This window comes from Diceros bicornis, unplaced genomic scaffold, assembly GCF_020826845.1.
Source record: "Diceros bicornis minor isolate mBicDic1 unplaced genomic scaffold, mDicBic1.mat.cur scaffold_124_ctg1, whole genome shotgun sequence".
In the NCBI taxonomy this organism is placed as follows: Eukaryota; Metazoa; Chordata; class Mammalia; order Perissodactyla; family Rhinocerotidae; genus Diceros; species Diceros bicornis.
In genome coordinates this window covers 976272-992799 of record NW_026691044.1, presented here as the reverse complement: position 1 = coordinate 992799, position 16528 = coordinate 976272, and the positions used below count along the sequence as shown (strand labels likewise).

At 35.0% G+C, this 16528-nt stretch overlaps 1 pseudogene; it reads right to left on the bottom strand.

Annotated features, from left to right (window-relative positions):
* The window catches only part of LOC131402540 (uncharacterized), a 236576-nt pseudogene that overhangs the window by 113424 nt on the left and 106624 nt on the right, over positions 1-16528 (bottom strand).

Here is a 16528-nt window from a genome sequence, read left to right as displayed (position 1 = left end):
CAGAGGTTAGCTCAGAGCCAATCTTCATCAGCAAAAAGAGGAAGACTGGCAACAGATGTTAACTCAGGGACCAATCTTCCTCACAAAAATTAAAATAAAAAAATAAAGAAAAGGAAAAATTGCTAGAAAAACATACTACCAAACCTGACTCAAGAAAAACTAGAAAATCAGAATATACTATAACAAGTAAAGAAATAAAATAATCAAAAACATCTGAAAAAGTAAAGCTCATGCCCCACTGGCTTTACTGGTGAATTCTGCCAAATATTCAAAGAAGAATTAACTGCAATTCTTCATAAACTTTTCTAAAAAAAATAGAATAGGAGGTAACAGTTCCCAATTCATTGTATGAAGCCAGTATTATTCTGATACCAAAAAACAGACAAAGATATTACAAGAAAAGAAAACTATACAACAATATTTCTCATGAATACACACACAAACATCTCCAAGTTACTAGCAAACTGAATCCAGTTTATGAAAACTGTATATGAAAAAGATTATACATCATTACTAAGTGAGATTTCTCCCAGAAATCCAAAATTTATTCAACATCTGAAAATCAGTTAGTGTCACACATCATATCAATGGAAAACATGACAAAACCACACGATCTCAATAGACAGAAAAAAGCATTTCACAAAATCCAACACTCATTCATGATAAAAAACATTCAACAAACTAAGAAGAGAAGGAAATCTCCGCAACCTGATAAAGGATATCTACAAAAATCCCTACAGTTAACATTATATTTAATGGGCAAAGACTGAATGCCTTCCTCCTATGACTGGAGACAAGACAAAGATCTGCTTTCACCAATTCTGTTTAACACTGTACTGGAGGTTCTAACCAAGGCAATTGGGGAAGAAAAAGAAATTTGAAAATATCCAGATTGGAAAGGAAGAGGTAAAACTATCTCTATTCTCAGATGGCATAATCTTATGTATAGAAAATCCTAAGGAATCCACTAAAAAATTATTAGAACTAACAAATGGATTCATCAAGGTTACAGGACACAGATCAAAGTAAAAAAACCAATGGTATTTATATACAGTTGCAATGTACGATTAGAAAATAAAATTACGAAAACATTTTCATTAATAACATCCAAAGAATAAATGACAGGGATAAATTTAAGAAAAGATGCAAAACATACTCTAAAAACTATGAAACATTGTAGAAAGTAAATGCAATCTAAACAAATGGAAAGACATTCATGTGTAAGGATCAGAAGACTTAACATTGTCGAATGGCAATGCTCCCTAAATTGATTTTCAGATTCAACACAATTACCATCAAAATGCCAGCTAGTGGTTTTTGCAGAAATTGACAAGTTGATCTTAAAGTTCATATGGAAACACAAGGGACCCAGAGTAGCCAAAAAACTTAGAAAAAATAACAGAGTTAGAGGACTCACACTAGCAGATTTCACAATTTCCTACAAAACTACAGTTGTTAAGACACTGTGGTATTGCCATAAGTAGACATATAGCTCAATGGAAAAGATTTTAGGTCCAGAAATAAACCCTCGCATTTATGGCCAGATGATTTCGAGTACCAAGACAAATCAATGGGGAAAGAATCATCTTTTTAACAAATGATGCTGAGACAACTAGATATCCACACACAAAAAAATGAATTTGGACACCTTTCTCACATCATACACAAAAGTTAACTCAAAATGGATCAGTGAGCTAAATGTGAGAGCTAAAATGCTAAAACTTTTAGAAGAAAATATAGGAATAAATCTTCATGACTTTGGATTAGGTAATGGATTCTTAGATATGACACAAAAACACAAGCAACGAAAGAAAAAGTAGATAAATAGGACTTTATCAAAATTAAAAACTTTTGTTCTTTAAGGAACACAATTAAGAAAGTGAAAATACAACCCACAGGATAAGACAATATTTGCAAATCATATATCTGATAAGGGACTTGCATTCAGAACATACAAAGAGCTCTCACAAGTCAACAATAAAAAGATAAATAACCCAATTAAAGATAGGCAAAGGATTTGAATAGACATTTCTCATAAATAATATACAAATAGCTAACAACCACATGAAAACATGTGCCATCACCACTAGCCATCAGAGACACACAAACCAAAACCACGAGACACGCTTCACACCCAGCAGATTGGCAATAATCAGAAAGACAGATAAAAACAAGCGTTTGGTGAGCATGTAAAGAAACTGAAAACCTCATATACTGCTGGTGGGTAGAGAAAACAGTCTGTCAGTTCCTCAAACGGTTAGACGTAGAGTTGTCATATGACCCAGCAATCCCTCCTAGCCAAGAGAAATAGAACACACATCCACACAAAAACTTGTACGTGAATGTTTACAGCAGCATAATTTATAACAGCCACAATGTGGAAGCAACCCAAATGTCTATTAAATGATGAATGGATTTATCTATTTATCAATAGATAATAATATTTGACTTATCTATATAGTGGAATATTATTTGGCAATAAAGAATAAAACGTAATTAAGTGTTGATCTATACTACAACATGGATGAAGCTCCAAAACATCATCCTTAATGAAAGAAGTCAGTCACAACAGACCACATGTTGTAAGATTCCATTCATATGAAACGTCTGGAATAGACAAATTTTGTGTGGGACGAGGGTATGGGGTTTCTTTTTTTATTAACGGTACAGGGTTTCTTTTTTGATTGATGAAAATGTTCTAAAATTACATTATGATGATAGCTGTACAACTGTGAGTATACTAAAATTAATATAAAAATTCAATTGTATACTTTAAATAAAGGGTGAATTGCATAGTATGTGAATTATATCTCATTAAAGCTTTTTCAGAAAGCATCTGCTATAGATTTGTGCCCAGCAACTTGGCTGTTTTGTATATTGCTTTCAAATTCTCATTCTTTCATTGCTTTTTGTTATCTTAATATGTTTACTAGGATCACTAGCCTAATGTTAAATAGAAACAATCATCAATGGTCTTTCTTCAGTCCTCATTTTAAAGGAAAATTTCTAACCCTTCACTGTTAACTACTATGTTTGCCGTAGATTTTAGGAGATACCCAACTCATATCTTACATCCTCCATAAAGAATTTTCAGCGCATTCCAGCCTTGAATCATGTCTTCCTCTTTGTGTGCCTTTGGTATTTATTGTCTGCCTCATGGATGTAAAGATAAAAATCTTTTGTGTTCTAATATTGCTTAACATGAAACAACCTTCGAAGAGTAAACCAAATGCTTGTAAAACTTCTCAGATCATAACAGCATAGAATGAGCTACTTCCCTTTAAATGCCCACACCAGTCACTTAGGATATAGCACTGCACAGATTTAAAACAGCTTTTGCATGATTATCAATTATATTTTATGTATCTTTTATGACTGGATCTTATTTCTCTGATCAAGCTCCTAGTGGGCATGGACTATATTTGTTTGTATTTCCATGAAGTTTTACAATAAGTCCTCAATAAATATTGGTCAAGTTGATGTAATATAGTCCTTTGAAGGCTGGTATTACCATTACCACCCCAGTGTTTTCTATCATATCCAGCACTTCCTCCATGTCTCTACAGGACACACATTATTTTCGAAGGTGAGGGAATATGGATTGAAAGCATTGGATGAATCAGTGTGAGCCTGGGAAGGGAGACTCTGCTGTACTTAACAATTCGTACAACTTCAAAGTCAGCAGCAAAACAGTCTTGGAGACAAGGGCCTGTAGAACGCCCATTTGGAAATGGGACACATCTTTGTTTTCCTTTTGTGGTTCTTTTTTAAATTTGACCGTTCTGTTTTAATGGTCAACAGCTTCAGCTCCAATTTTGTGCAGCAACAGAATCAAAGCAATGTTAAGAAGCTATTCTTGAGGTGATTCAGGCCTATACTTCTCATTTTGAAGGTGAACAAAGGAAAGAATAAATCATCCACCGAGCTCTTGTAGTGAACTACTGCAGCTAAACCACCCCAATTGTGCTCTACTGAATGAGCGACAAAACTACTACCCACCCGCTTTACTTTCCCTCTCCCACTCAAGACGTTTCACTTAATGAACTGGTTGAGGAGATTTGAATTGTTGCCATTCCCTGGGCTGCTGAGTTAAAAATACCCAGGCTTTATGAATAAGAATTATACAGCTAGATTTTCTCAAGTCTGCCAGTATCACCATAAAAATGTGAATAACATCTTCAGATCAAATAGTACATAAAGGAAACTTTAGCAATAAAAATTAATAGTGTATCCACTCACTGCTTTATGGTCTGCTGCTTACTGAATTAGTCCAGTTGCCGAGGATAAAATCATAAAGCTTACTAAAGAAAAATAACATAAAAACGTATTTGTTTATGATCTTTCAATACCAAGAGAGGAATCAAATCTGTGATTTGAAAACCATTTTTCAGAAATATAGTGGAATATGGAATAAAAGGCAATTTACCCTTCCTCAGTAGGGTATAAGGTATTAAGACTGCAGGAATAAGGCCAAGAAACTCTCCACCATGTGCAGTTTTTCAAGGTGAAAGAAAATCCTTGTCAAACTCCAGCAGTGAAAAGAAATGAGGAAGGATGATTAATAACACTGTTGGCAGGGCAAAATAAACCTTGAAATCTAAACAATCTTCCATCATACCGAAAGAGCATGCATCTATTGTCTCTCTGCATTTTAATTGTTGGTTTGTTATTCCTAAAGTACTGTGGCATCCTGTTTAAATGTGTGCAAATATTTCTCAGCGTGAAAGCAGAAACATGGAAATTGTTAGTGAGCCATATAAATATCCGATAGTTCATATTGCTCTCAAGTACATATAAATCCTTTAGCTTCTCCAGCGTCATTTAGCAATTCCTAAAATCTACATTGCTCACCCACTGTCTCACATAGTTATAGGTGTGAGTAAAGTTTCTAGCTACATAAACTAAATATCATGGCTGTGTGGAATGCTCTCCTCTGCAGCATTACTTGGATTACTATGCCTATCCTTAAACAAACAAACACAATCACAAACATCCTCCCCTGAAATAGTTCACTGATTAACAAACTCTTAAAAATTATTTTTCTTTTTTATTTTTGATTTATAGATTTTGAGGGATGATAAATTGTGTCTTCTCTGAAATAGGATACTTCTGTTCCATTTGAGATTGCTCAAATTTGAACATTTATTTTTCCTAGTAAGAAAATTATAAATAGCCAAAACTTGGAAGCAACCCAAGTGCTCATCAACAGATGAATGGATAAAGAAGATGTTTTATATATATGCAGTGGAATACTACTCAGCCATAAAAAAGATGAAATTGTGACATTTGTGACAACATGGATGGACCTTGAGGGTATTTTGCTAAGCAAAATAATTCAGATGGAGAAAGCCAAATACCATATGATTTCACTCATATGTGGAAGATAAAAAACGATCAAACACACACACACATAGATAAGGAGAGTAGATGGGTGGTTACCAGAGGGGAAGTGGATGGGGGGAGGGCAAAAGGGGTAAAGGGGCACATATGTATAGTGATGGATGGAAACTAGACATTTGGTGGTGAACACAATGCAGTCTATACAGAAGTTGAAATATAATAACATACATCTGAAATTTATACAATGTTATAAACCAGTGTAACCTCAATAAAATAATTTTAAAAAAAGAAAATTATAGTAATAGTAGGAGAGAACCCTCACCCTCTCTAATTGTACAAGTTAGGGTAACACTAGCTGTTGTTAACAAGTGTATCCCCAAATGATCTAAACGCATTAGATTATTGTGTTTTTCACACCACATTACCGGACAGGGGAATGTGTTGGCGGGGCAACTTTCATCCACACAATAATTCAGGGACTCATGTTCTCAGCAGCTCAGCAGTCTTCAAGGTCACCATTGATTGTCTCCAACCCAGCCAGCCTGAAGAGGAACAAAACAAGGAGGACTGCATGGAAGAGGCCTTTAGGAACCAGCACTAGAAGAGGCATGCAATTCTCCTCTCGCATTGTACTGGCTAGAATTCAGTCACATAGCCACAAATACCTCCAAGGAAGGCTGAGAAATAGCCTTCCTATGTACCCAGAGAGCAAAGGGAATGCATATTTTGATGAACAACTAACTAGTTTCTTCTTTCACAGTTAAATAACTTAAACCCTTGATACTTTTTAACTTGATGAAAAATGAATGTTTATATTCCATTAAAACCCAACCAATTAGGTCATTTATAAATTAGGCATAAATTCAGAATACTTTATCTGATGTAACACATTTTATGATGCATTATATCTATTTTTTAGGTAAGAAAACTTGGGCTCAAATGAGTCTCATGACTAAATCTAAGGTTACAAGTTGCCTCATCTTTAGGTCTAGCTCTTTGGCTGGAAGATTTCAGCATCTTCAGTGAAAAATCAAGAATACTAACAAAGTAGTGTCTACTTTGCATCAAACCTACTTATTCATTTTTCTTTCCATCGATACCTTGTGCTAACTTAAGCCAAAACTCACTGTAGAGGTAATAAATGTATTATAGAAATTGAGAATATATGTGAGAAAGTGACCAATATTTCAGATACATAATATGCGCTCAATTACATGTTTTAAACATTATTCTGACATTTTAACAAGGGAAAATCCAGACTCAGATTATTTCAATGGTGAATTCTTCAAAACACTTAAGGAAGAAACAATATCAATTACACATAATATCTTTCCAAAAATATAAGAGGATAGAACACTTTCCTCTTATACTTTTGTGGGGCCAGCATAACGTCAATATCAAAAGCAGACAAAGATATCACAAGAAAAGAAAACTACAGACTACTATCCCTCTTGAACACAGACACAAAAATTATTAACAAACTATAACAAATTAAATACAGTAATGTATATAAAAAGGATAATATGTCATAATCGAGTGGGTGTATGGGTATATCTTGGAAATGCAAGGCTGATTCAACATATAATCACTCAATATAGTTCATCACATAAACACACTAGAGAATAAAAACCATAAGATCTTTTCAAATAATGCAGAAAAAGCATTTTATAAAATTCCACATCCATTCATAGTAAAAACAAACAAACAAAACCCTCTCAGCAAACTAGAAATGTACAGGAACTTCCATTAACCTAAGTAGCATTTAAAAAAATTTACAGCAAACATCATATATAATGGTAAAAGACTGAATGTTTCCCCCCAAACTTGGGGAAGGCAAAGATCTTCACCTACTCCTATTCAACATCAAACCACTAAGACAAGGAAAAGAAATAGGCATACACAATAGAAGGGAAGAAATAAAACTATCACTATTCATAAACTACCTGATTATCTACTTAGAAAATCCTTATAGAATCTACAAAAAAAAAAAAAAAAAAGAGAGAGGGGACTCTTGAAACTCTCAGTGAGTTTACAAAGTCAAAATTATAGAGTCAATACACAAAGTTCAATTTTTTTATATACTAGCAATAAACAATTGGAAATTAAAATTTAAAAAGTAACAAAATGAAATACATAGTTATAAATTTAACAAAATATGTGCAGCACTTGTATGCTGAAAACACAAAATATTGATCAAAAAAATCAAAGGGAACCTAAATAAGAGAAATAATGTGTTCATGGATTAAGAGATTTTATATAATAAAGATGAAGATTCACCTCAAATAGATAGACAGATTCAATACAATCTCAGTCAAAATCCCAGCAGGATTTTTTGTTTTTTTGTCAGCAAGCTAACTCTAAAATTTATATGGAAAGACAAAGTAATTAGAATTTCCAAAACAATTTTGAAAAAAAGAACAAAGTTGGAGGACTCACGATACCTAATCTCAAGGCTTAATATAAAGCTACACTAATCAGTGTGGTATTAGAGAAAAGAATGACACACAGATCAATGAAACAGAATCAAGTCCATAAGTAGATCCACACCTATATGGTTAATTTATATTTTACAAAGATGCAAGAGCAATTCAATGAAGAAATGATAGTCTTTCAACAAATGATTCTGAAACAACTGGACATTTTATTTATTTATCTGTACTTCAATTTATATCTCACACCTTGTACAAAAACTAATTCAAAATGCATCATGGACCTAAATGTAAAATATAAAACTATAAAATTTCTAGAAAAAAAGTAAGAGAAAATCTGTATTACTTGATGTTATACAAAAAGATTTTAGATCTAACACTAAAAGCATGACTCATAAAAGAAAAAATTAATAAATTAGACTTTGTCAAAATTTAAAATATTTGCTATGCCAAAGATATTCTTAAGAGAATGAAGAGACAAGCCATACCCTAGGAGGAAACATTTGCAAATCACATATCTGACAAAGGATTTACATCCAGAATACTATAGAAAGAACTCTTGAAACACAGCCATAAGAAGTCAAACAACACAATTTTTAATAAATGAGCAAAATATTTGAACAGAAATATCTTCACCAAAGAAGATATAAGGATGAAATATAAGTAGACGAAAAGATGTTCAGTGTAATTAGCCATTAAGGAAATGTTAATTATAACCACAATGAGATTCCACTACATATCTATCAGAATAGCTAAAATCAGAAAAGCTGACAATACTAATTACTGTGAGGGAGTGGGCAGCTGGAACTCTCACTCATTGCTGGTGAGAATGCAAAATGGTACAGTGACTCTGGAAAACAGTTTGGCATTTTCTTATAAAGCTAAACATACACTCACCGTATGGTACAATAATACAATCAATTCTCCTTATTCACAGATTCCACATTTGTGAATTTGCCCACTTGCTGAAATTCATTTGTAACTCCCAAATCGATACTTATGAGGCTTTTGTGGTCATTCCTTGGCGTGTACAGAGCAGTAAAAAATTTGAGTCACTCAACATGCACATTCCCAGGTGAGATTGAACAAGGCAATGCTCTGGCTTCTTGTTTTAACTCTCATATTGTAAATGTGTCCTTTTCTCAGTCTATTTAGTTTTCTATGGTTTTTTTTTTTTTGCATTTTTGTTCTTTTTGTTGGTGACTTTGCTGTTTAAAATGGCCCCTAGGTGTGTAGTGCTGAAGTGCTGTCTAGTGTTTTTAAACTCAAGAAGGCTGTAAAGTGCCTTATGGAAAAAATGTGTGTTAGATGAGTTTTGTTGAGCCACAAGTTACAGTGCTGTTAGCCATGAGTTCAGTGTTAATGAAGCAACAATGTGTATTAAATACGGTGTCATTAAACAGAAAACACATGTAAAACAAAGTTACGTATTGATCAGTTGACAAAAACATTGCGGCTAGAGGCTCACAGAAACTTAACCCTGCATTTCTCCTAGGAACAATGTCTCATTACTCGCTAACTCAGTGTTCAAGGTGACTTTATAGAACATAACTACCACAAATAACAAGAATTGATTGTGACACCCCGAGATATTTACCCAAAATAAATGAAAATTTGTGTTTAAAAAAATCTATATTTAAGTTTTATAACAGTTTTTTTCATAATTGTCCCAAACTAGAAACTATCTATATTAATTTTCTGTTACTATCATAACAAATTACCACAAATGTAGCCACTTTCAACAACGCAAATTTTTATTTCACAGTTTCCATAGATCAGAAGTCCAGTCGACTCAGCTTAGAATCTCACAAGGCTGAAATCAAGGTGTTGATAAAGCTAAGTTCCTTTCTGAAAGTTCTCGGTGGCAGTCCATTTCCTTGCTCGTTTTTCCATTTTCTTTCCTGGCTGTTGACCTGAAATTTATCATTACCATTACATCTGGTTAAAGATTAGGGAGATTAGGGCAGTTTAGTCTTTGCATTGGCTAAAGACCCATGGGATCTGATGAATGCAGGATGATCACTACCAAAATGAGGATGGGGCTCTATATGCTGAGTCTGGATGAGATGGTGACCAACGCGAACAGAGTTGAGATGGCACTGAGCTGAGAATTCAATGAAGAGATATGAATGATGCAGATCTCCTTCTGACTCCAGGTATTTCATAGCTGCAGCTCCCAGGTCTGTAGAAAACTACTCGGAGCGCTGAGGTCTCACCTCTCTATTCTTGGGTATGTTCCCCTCCCACTATGGAGAAATTAATGTAAAAATACTCATTTCCCTATCTCTTCCCCTCCAGGTCCTCCCAATCTCTCTAAGAACTTAGTCTCTACCTAGACAATTCCATTTGCTTCACTCGCAAGAAAAGTAAAAGAAGCATTATGGAGCTGCGTTTTTTCTTCTGTTGTGGATCCATTTTTATTAGGCAAGCTTGAGGAGCTCAGAAAGGGGAAGTGCTCAGTCTAAACTCTGGGATGGGCATAAACTTTGCCTCCTAGGTAAGATAAACCTTCGCCTCATACCTGCAATTATATCACTCTTGTCCAGGGATATAAGTAGGTACCAAAATAAATCATAGAAAACTAAGACGAAAGGTTCATCATTGAATCTATGTGGTTATTTGTATATGTACATTTATGTATGTATGAACTACTAAACCTTGATCACCTCACTAAATTCCCAGACATTTACCACAATGTAATAGTAGTTATCACAAAGTAGTTCTTGAATATAGGATATTTAACTCAAAACTCACTTATTTATATCAATCTCAACAACAGGAACTTGAGAGAGAAACTTCAATTTTCCTGCCCTATATCTTTCTCCATCCAACTAGATGATCCCCTGGCCACTACATTAATCTACCCATTCCTCTGCATAGCCCCAAATGCCAATGAACCCCTGCAACTGGAAGTCTCTACCATAACCTTCATATTTTTTAGAATCAAAGCCTTGGTCTTTCTCTACTTATCATCTGCCCCTTTGGATTTATTATTTCTAGCAGTTTCACTGTTTTTCATTTAATGACACAAACTAAAATTCTTGAATCTTATTTCATTTATCTCTTTCTCTTGCCTATACCACCTATATACACTCAGTCAACTTTTTAAAATATTTCTCAATTCATTCCTTTATTTTTATTCCCATTGCCACTGCCTTGGTCTAGCTCCTTTGCAGTCCATTCTTTGGCTATTGAATTACCTCTAAATCAGTCTCCCTGGCTTCAGTTTTATTTCATTCACCCATCAATCATCCCAGGTACCACAGGCAGATTGACCTACCTAATAAATGGAAGAGATTTAGTTTTTAGCTTATTGAAAGCTACCAGTGATTCACAGTATAAAAAACTCAATATATATTTGTGAAATGAAAGAATAAATATTACTCAGATTGTCTATCATGGAACTTTGCATATGAGAGGCACTCAAGAATTGGAATAAATTTCCAATTGATATTAATTTTTAATAGATCTTGAAAGAGAAAGTCTGAATGCATAGAAATCTAAATATTTTCCTCATAAAGAAGATAATCAGAATTGTCTCCTAAAATATGTCTCAACAATATTCCAGCAACACTCCCAGATCTTTAAAATGATCCTTTTAGCAACTTTAGTGCTAACTTCATCGTCTTAGTGAGCTCCTGGTATGCTTAGTTTCACGTAAGGGTCTTCACAAAGTGAAATTTCCCATAGATTCAAACATTTCTCCCAAACTTCTGATTTTTTTCTGTAATATTTCAGGTATGTCACTATCATAGCCTTTGTTAAATACAAACACACACACTTATGCACACACACATGCATTTAATAAATGAATTAATTTTTGAAACATAAAAGTAAAGCTTTATGCCAATTGCAATATTTCATTTCTTAAGTATTCCTTCAAGTTCAAAATTAGAGTAGTTTTATTTATTTTCAGTGTAAATAGAACAACTGAAATCCCTCATTAGAATTCTAAATACCTAAAAGTCAAAACATATATCAATTATACTAAACCATTTAGTCTATCAGGCAGTTTAATAATTCCCAAAGGAAATGAGAAAGCTAATTACTTGGGTAATATAAATCCCCAAAAAGCTAGTCTCAAGCATAAAAATAGAGGAAACAATAACACTATACAGCAAGGATAGAAAGTAATTTTTTCTAGAAAATCCCTTTTCTTCAATTTTCATGGTTCAGGTTATGCCAGTCGTATTCAATAGCTATGTAATTTTCTCTCTCTAACCAGTGACGACTATTTTTACAGTGGAGAATGAGTTCTGTACAAGGTCAAAAACAGTGTGAATGATTCTATAAGGAAAGTTCTTTGAACAAAGTTCATTTAAGACCATTTACTAGCAGAGGCAGAAAACTGTTTCCATTATCCACATGAACCAGCATTACTGCTGTAAGTCGGAAGCACGGTTGCCAAGAGTGATGTGAGTCATTAAGCTTCAAGCAGACGCCAAGACTCAAAGGTCCAGGGTGTTGCACGCTGTTCCAGTATAGTGCAGCCCTTATCATCTAGGCAATCAGAGGTCAAATGAAGAAAGCATGAGTCTACTATTACAGAAGATTATTTGGCATACACTCTCAATTTTTTACTGTCTTCCCTGGTGGTCAATAGCGTTAACCTGAAATGCCAGAAATTTTATACAGAACTTGCCATAAGAAGCATCATTCCTTTAGATAAAACTTGAAAGTGAATTGCCTACATCATGAATAACTTGCTACTGCATGCCAATTTACTGCTTTGGGATGACCACTGATGCTCTATTTTTAGTGAAAAGAAACCTAATAATTTCACTAGTCCCAATCTTCTCATCACCACACTCTGATCTCTGCCCAGTCAGCATTAACACAGAGAATGTTCAGTCGGGAGGAAGCACCTGGTATTGCCTCCTTATGCATACAGCCGGAGGGATGGGATATGGAAGGAAGAACCACAGACTTCTCTTTGTAAGCTGCATCCTAAATATGAGCCAGAAGAATGAATATTTATTACACTGACTTTCAAAAGGAAATATTTAAAATTGAAGACATAATGAGACAGAAACAGAACACCAAACATACTAAAATTCATCAGATAATTTAATGGTTTTCCAGTATTCTCAGTCTCTCCCTCTATGACTTCTCCTTTTCTGCCTTCAAACATGTTCATTACTACTTTATTAAAAATCGATTTTTAACTCATGCTACCCATCGTGCCAACTAATGTTCTTTCTGTTTCTAACACTCAAATTCCCCTTGTTTTATGCCTTCATCCCTCTCTGTTCTCTCTTAGAACTCCATGCTCCAGCCGTACCAGACTAGGGACAATTTCCCAATGGGACCCGATCTTTCGTTCCTGGCCTTTGCCAATGCTGCTCTCCACTTCAAAAGTTTTCCATGCTTACCTTCCTTTCTTAACAAATTCATACTCTAATCACCTCCTCTTCCAGACCTGTTATGACAGTCCAATAGGTTCAACTTCCCTATGCTCCATTTGTATCCAATTTTTATTTCTATTTCATCACTTTTCATGCTGTGTTTTACTTGTCATATTATTTGACTCAAGAGTATATTCTCCTTGAATATAGGAACTGTGTCTTTTATCTCTCTAGTCCCGGCCTAAGCACAGTCCCCAGCACTCAACAAGTACTGAATATTTATTGAATAAATAAATACAAATAAACAAAATGTATTCAAAACAATGATTTCACTGTGCTTTTGATCCACAAATTCAGTCTCTAGGAATTTATCTGAAGTAGTCTATTAGACAACTGTGTAAAGATGTCAACACATACAGGGGACACAACTCTATGGTATTGTCTTAAGTCTTGAGCTTAGTGGTGAGTATATGTACGTCCATTTTATTTTCCTTTATATATTTTTGTTATGTCTGAACTATATCCTAATGAACTTTAAAAATATAAAGATACATATAAAAGCCACACAAGAAAATATTATTTATAATAGTGAATAACTCGGAAAAACTAAAGTATATTTCAATAGGATACTGGTAAAATTAATTATAGTACACGGATATAAGTTGAAGTCTACATAAGCATCGAAAATCTTAGATCATCTTTTTCATGGAAAAATGACCATGATATATTATTCAGTGGGAAAAACAAGCAGATTGCAAAACACAAATTATATTATGACCCTATTTATTTTAAACTGTGTATTAATACAAAAGGTACCTTAAAGGTAAAAGGTTCATTGTGGTTAATTCTGGGTGGTAAGATTTTAGGATATATACATATTCTGCTTTAAGTATGATTTAAATGTTTCTAAAACAATTGATTAATATTCAGAAAAAAATGTTGTTTTCATTTGAAAAACAATTTCCTCAAAATATTAGGTAATTTGTTTTTTATATTTCTTTCAAAATCAAAAGGAATCCAGAGGGTGTTTTGTTGCTGTTTTTGTTTTTATTTTGATTTTTTATTTGTTTGCTTCAAAACAGGTAATGATCTATAGTTAAATAATAAACCAAGGAACACACAACAAAACAAATTTATTTTTTAAGATAATATATAAAACATCTCATTCTTTCCTCTTTATGTTATAATTAGAAAGCACAGTTTTCCTATGTTCCTATTTTCTACCCATATTGTGGAAGGAGAAACAGGGGAGGGACAGGAAAGGGGAAAATGAAGACTTGATGAGACAAAATAAGGCTGACATATAAAGATAGAATAAGAATTCTCAAATTTATTCAGTCCCATTCCTCTTTGAAAATCTCATGAAAAATGTGTATCCTCACCGAAAAAAATGTCTATTCACGCAGCCTTTGCATATAACTTGAGTGGATTCATAGATTCTGTGAAGCAGATGCACACCTCAGGACACAAGACGTGATCTAGAGAGACAGAAAAAGCAGAACACCACACAGAGCTAGACGCAAAAAACTGGAGAAGCAAAGTCTAGATGCAGATTATCTGTACGGCAAACCTTTCTCATCTCCGTTAGTTATAGTTGCTACAAACGCATTTTAAAACCAGAGAGTCTTTATCACTTCAGACAGGAGTAGGCAGTAACATTTCTTATCACTTGTCTTAAAAAGAAGATTTTCTTTTGAAAAGGGTGGATTCCAGCTCTAGATGCAGAAATGCGGAAGTGAACATCTGCACCCATGCTTTAACAACTAGAAAAGATATGAGCATAGTAGGTTCATAACAGGTGACACTCTGAATGGAATTTCATCAAGCCAAGCTTTGTGATCTTGAAAGTCTGGTTTCCCATAATCCAAATCTAGAAACCTTGGAAGGAGAAGATGCATGAGGTAGGGGTTGGGGATTGAGTGTGGGGAAAACATGGAAGAACAAAGGAGGCTTAATCAGAATTTAATTTAAAAAAACAGTTGAATGGGAAATTAGACAATTTTGCAGAATGATATCTGTGGGCTAATTTCAATAATTTACATCTGAGGAGCAGTTGCCAATTTTTATTCATACTGTAACCTAAGGAACTAAAAGTTTGTTATATAACAAACTTTTTAATATAGGATAGAGTTTGTTATTTTGTCTACAACTAATCTATTCTTCCTACTGTGCCCCCCGTTGTTTGTGAAGTAAATACCCAATCTAATCTAAAGTTTAGTCTGATAGCAAAAAAGAGCCCCTCAGGACAAGTTCAGTCTCTTAGATAAAAACGCTCAGTCTTGCAGACAACATCCCTCCAGCCGCTTCTCTCCCTAAGATGAGACAGCTGTACTGCTCACATGCTCTAGACTAGAGGCAGAGGGGAGCAATTTACGATTCTTGAATACAGGTTGCTTCCCAGCCTGTTGTCAGGCTCCTCTAGTCTCCAGCACAGAAGTTGGCCCTGGTAAACTTTTGGTCCATTCTTCTTTGGTTGGACCCATGTTTCTGCTCAGGGTTCAGGGACAGAAGGTCTCGTCGTATCTCCTGCTGGCACTAAAGATAGTTCTAAGGCCTGACTTTGATCCTACCACTTCCTGGCACAGATGATCCATCCTATGGCCATGGCTAAAGGGCCATGCTGCTAGTCCAGTGCTTTCTGTCAAGTTCTCCCAGCATGTGGTGTGGGTCAGTCTGCAAAGTGCACATCTACCTTCCTCCCAGAGTTGCAAAGAAGGGCTTGAAGAAGTCCCACCTCTCTTTACTATGTGATATACATATATATATATATATATATATATATTTTTTTTTTTTTTTTTTGCTGAGGAAGATTCACCCTGAGCTAACGTCTGTGCCAGTCTTCCTCTATTTTGTATGTGGATTGTCATCACAGCACGACTGATGAGAGGTGTAGGTCCGCCCCTGGGATCTGAACCCATGAACCTGGGCTGCCGAAGCAGAGCGCGAGAACTTAACCACTAGGCCACGGGCTGGCCCTTACTTTGTGATATTTTTATCTATCTGACACATTACCTGCTCTAGATTGAAGTCTGGAGAATAGAAATTGAGACCCCTGTGGGGTTTTTTTTTTTTCTTTTGGTGAGGAAGCTTGGCCCTGAGCTAATATCTGTTGCCAATCTTTCTCTTTTTGCCTGAGGAAGATGGTCACTGAACTAACATCTGTGCCTATCTTCTTCTATTTTTTGCATGTGGGACCCCGCAACAGCATGGCTTGATGAGCAAGTGTGAGTCTGTGCCTCAGATCCGAACCCAAGAACCTGGGCCACGGAAGTGGAGCACGAGAACTTAACCACTACACCACCGGGCCAGCCCTAGAGACCCCTGCTTTTGACCACTTCACACGATACTTTGTCTCTTTCATCTTTCTCCTTCCCACAATCCCTCAAGACTGGAAAAGTGAACTTTCCCCTTTTC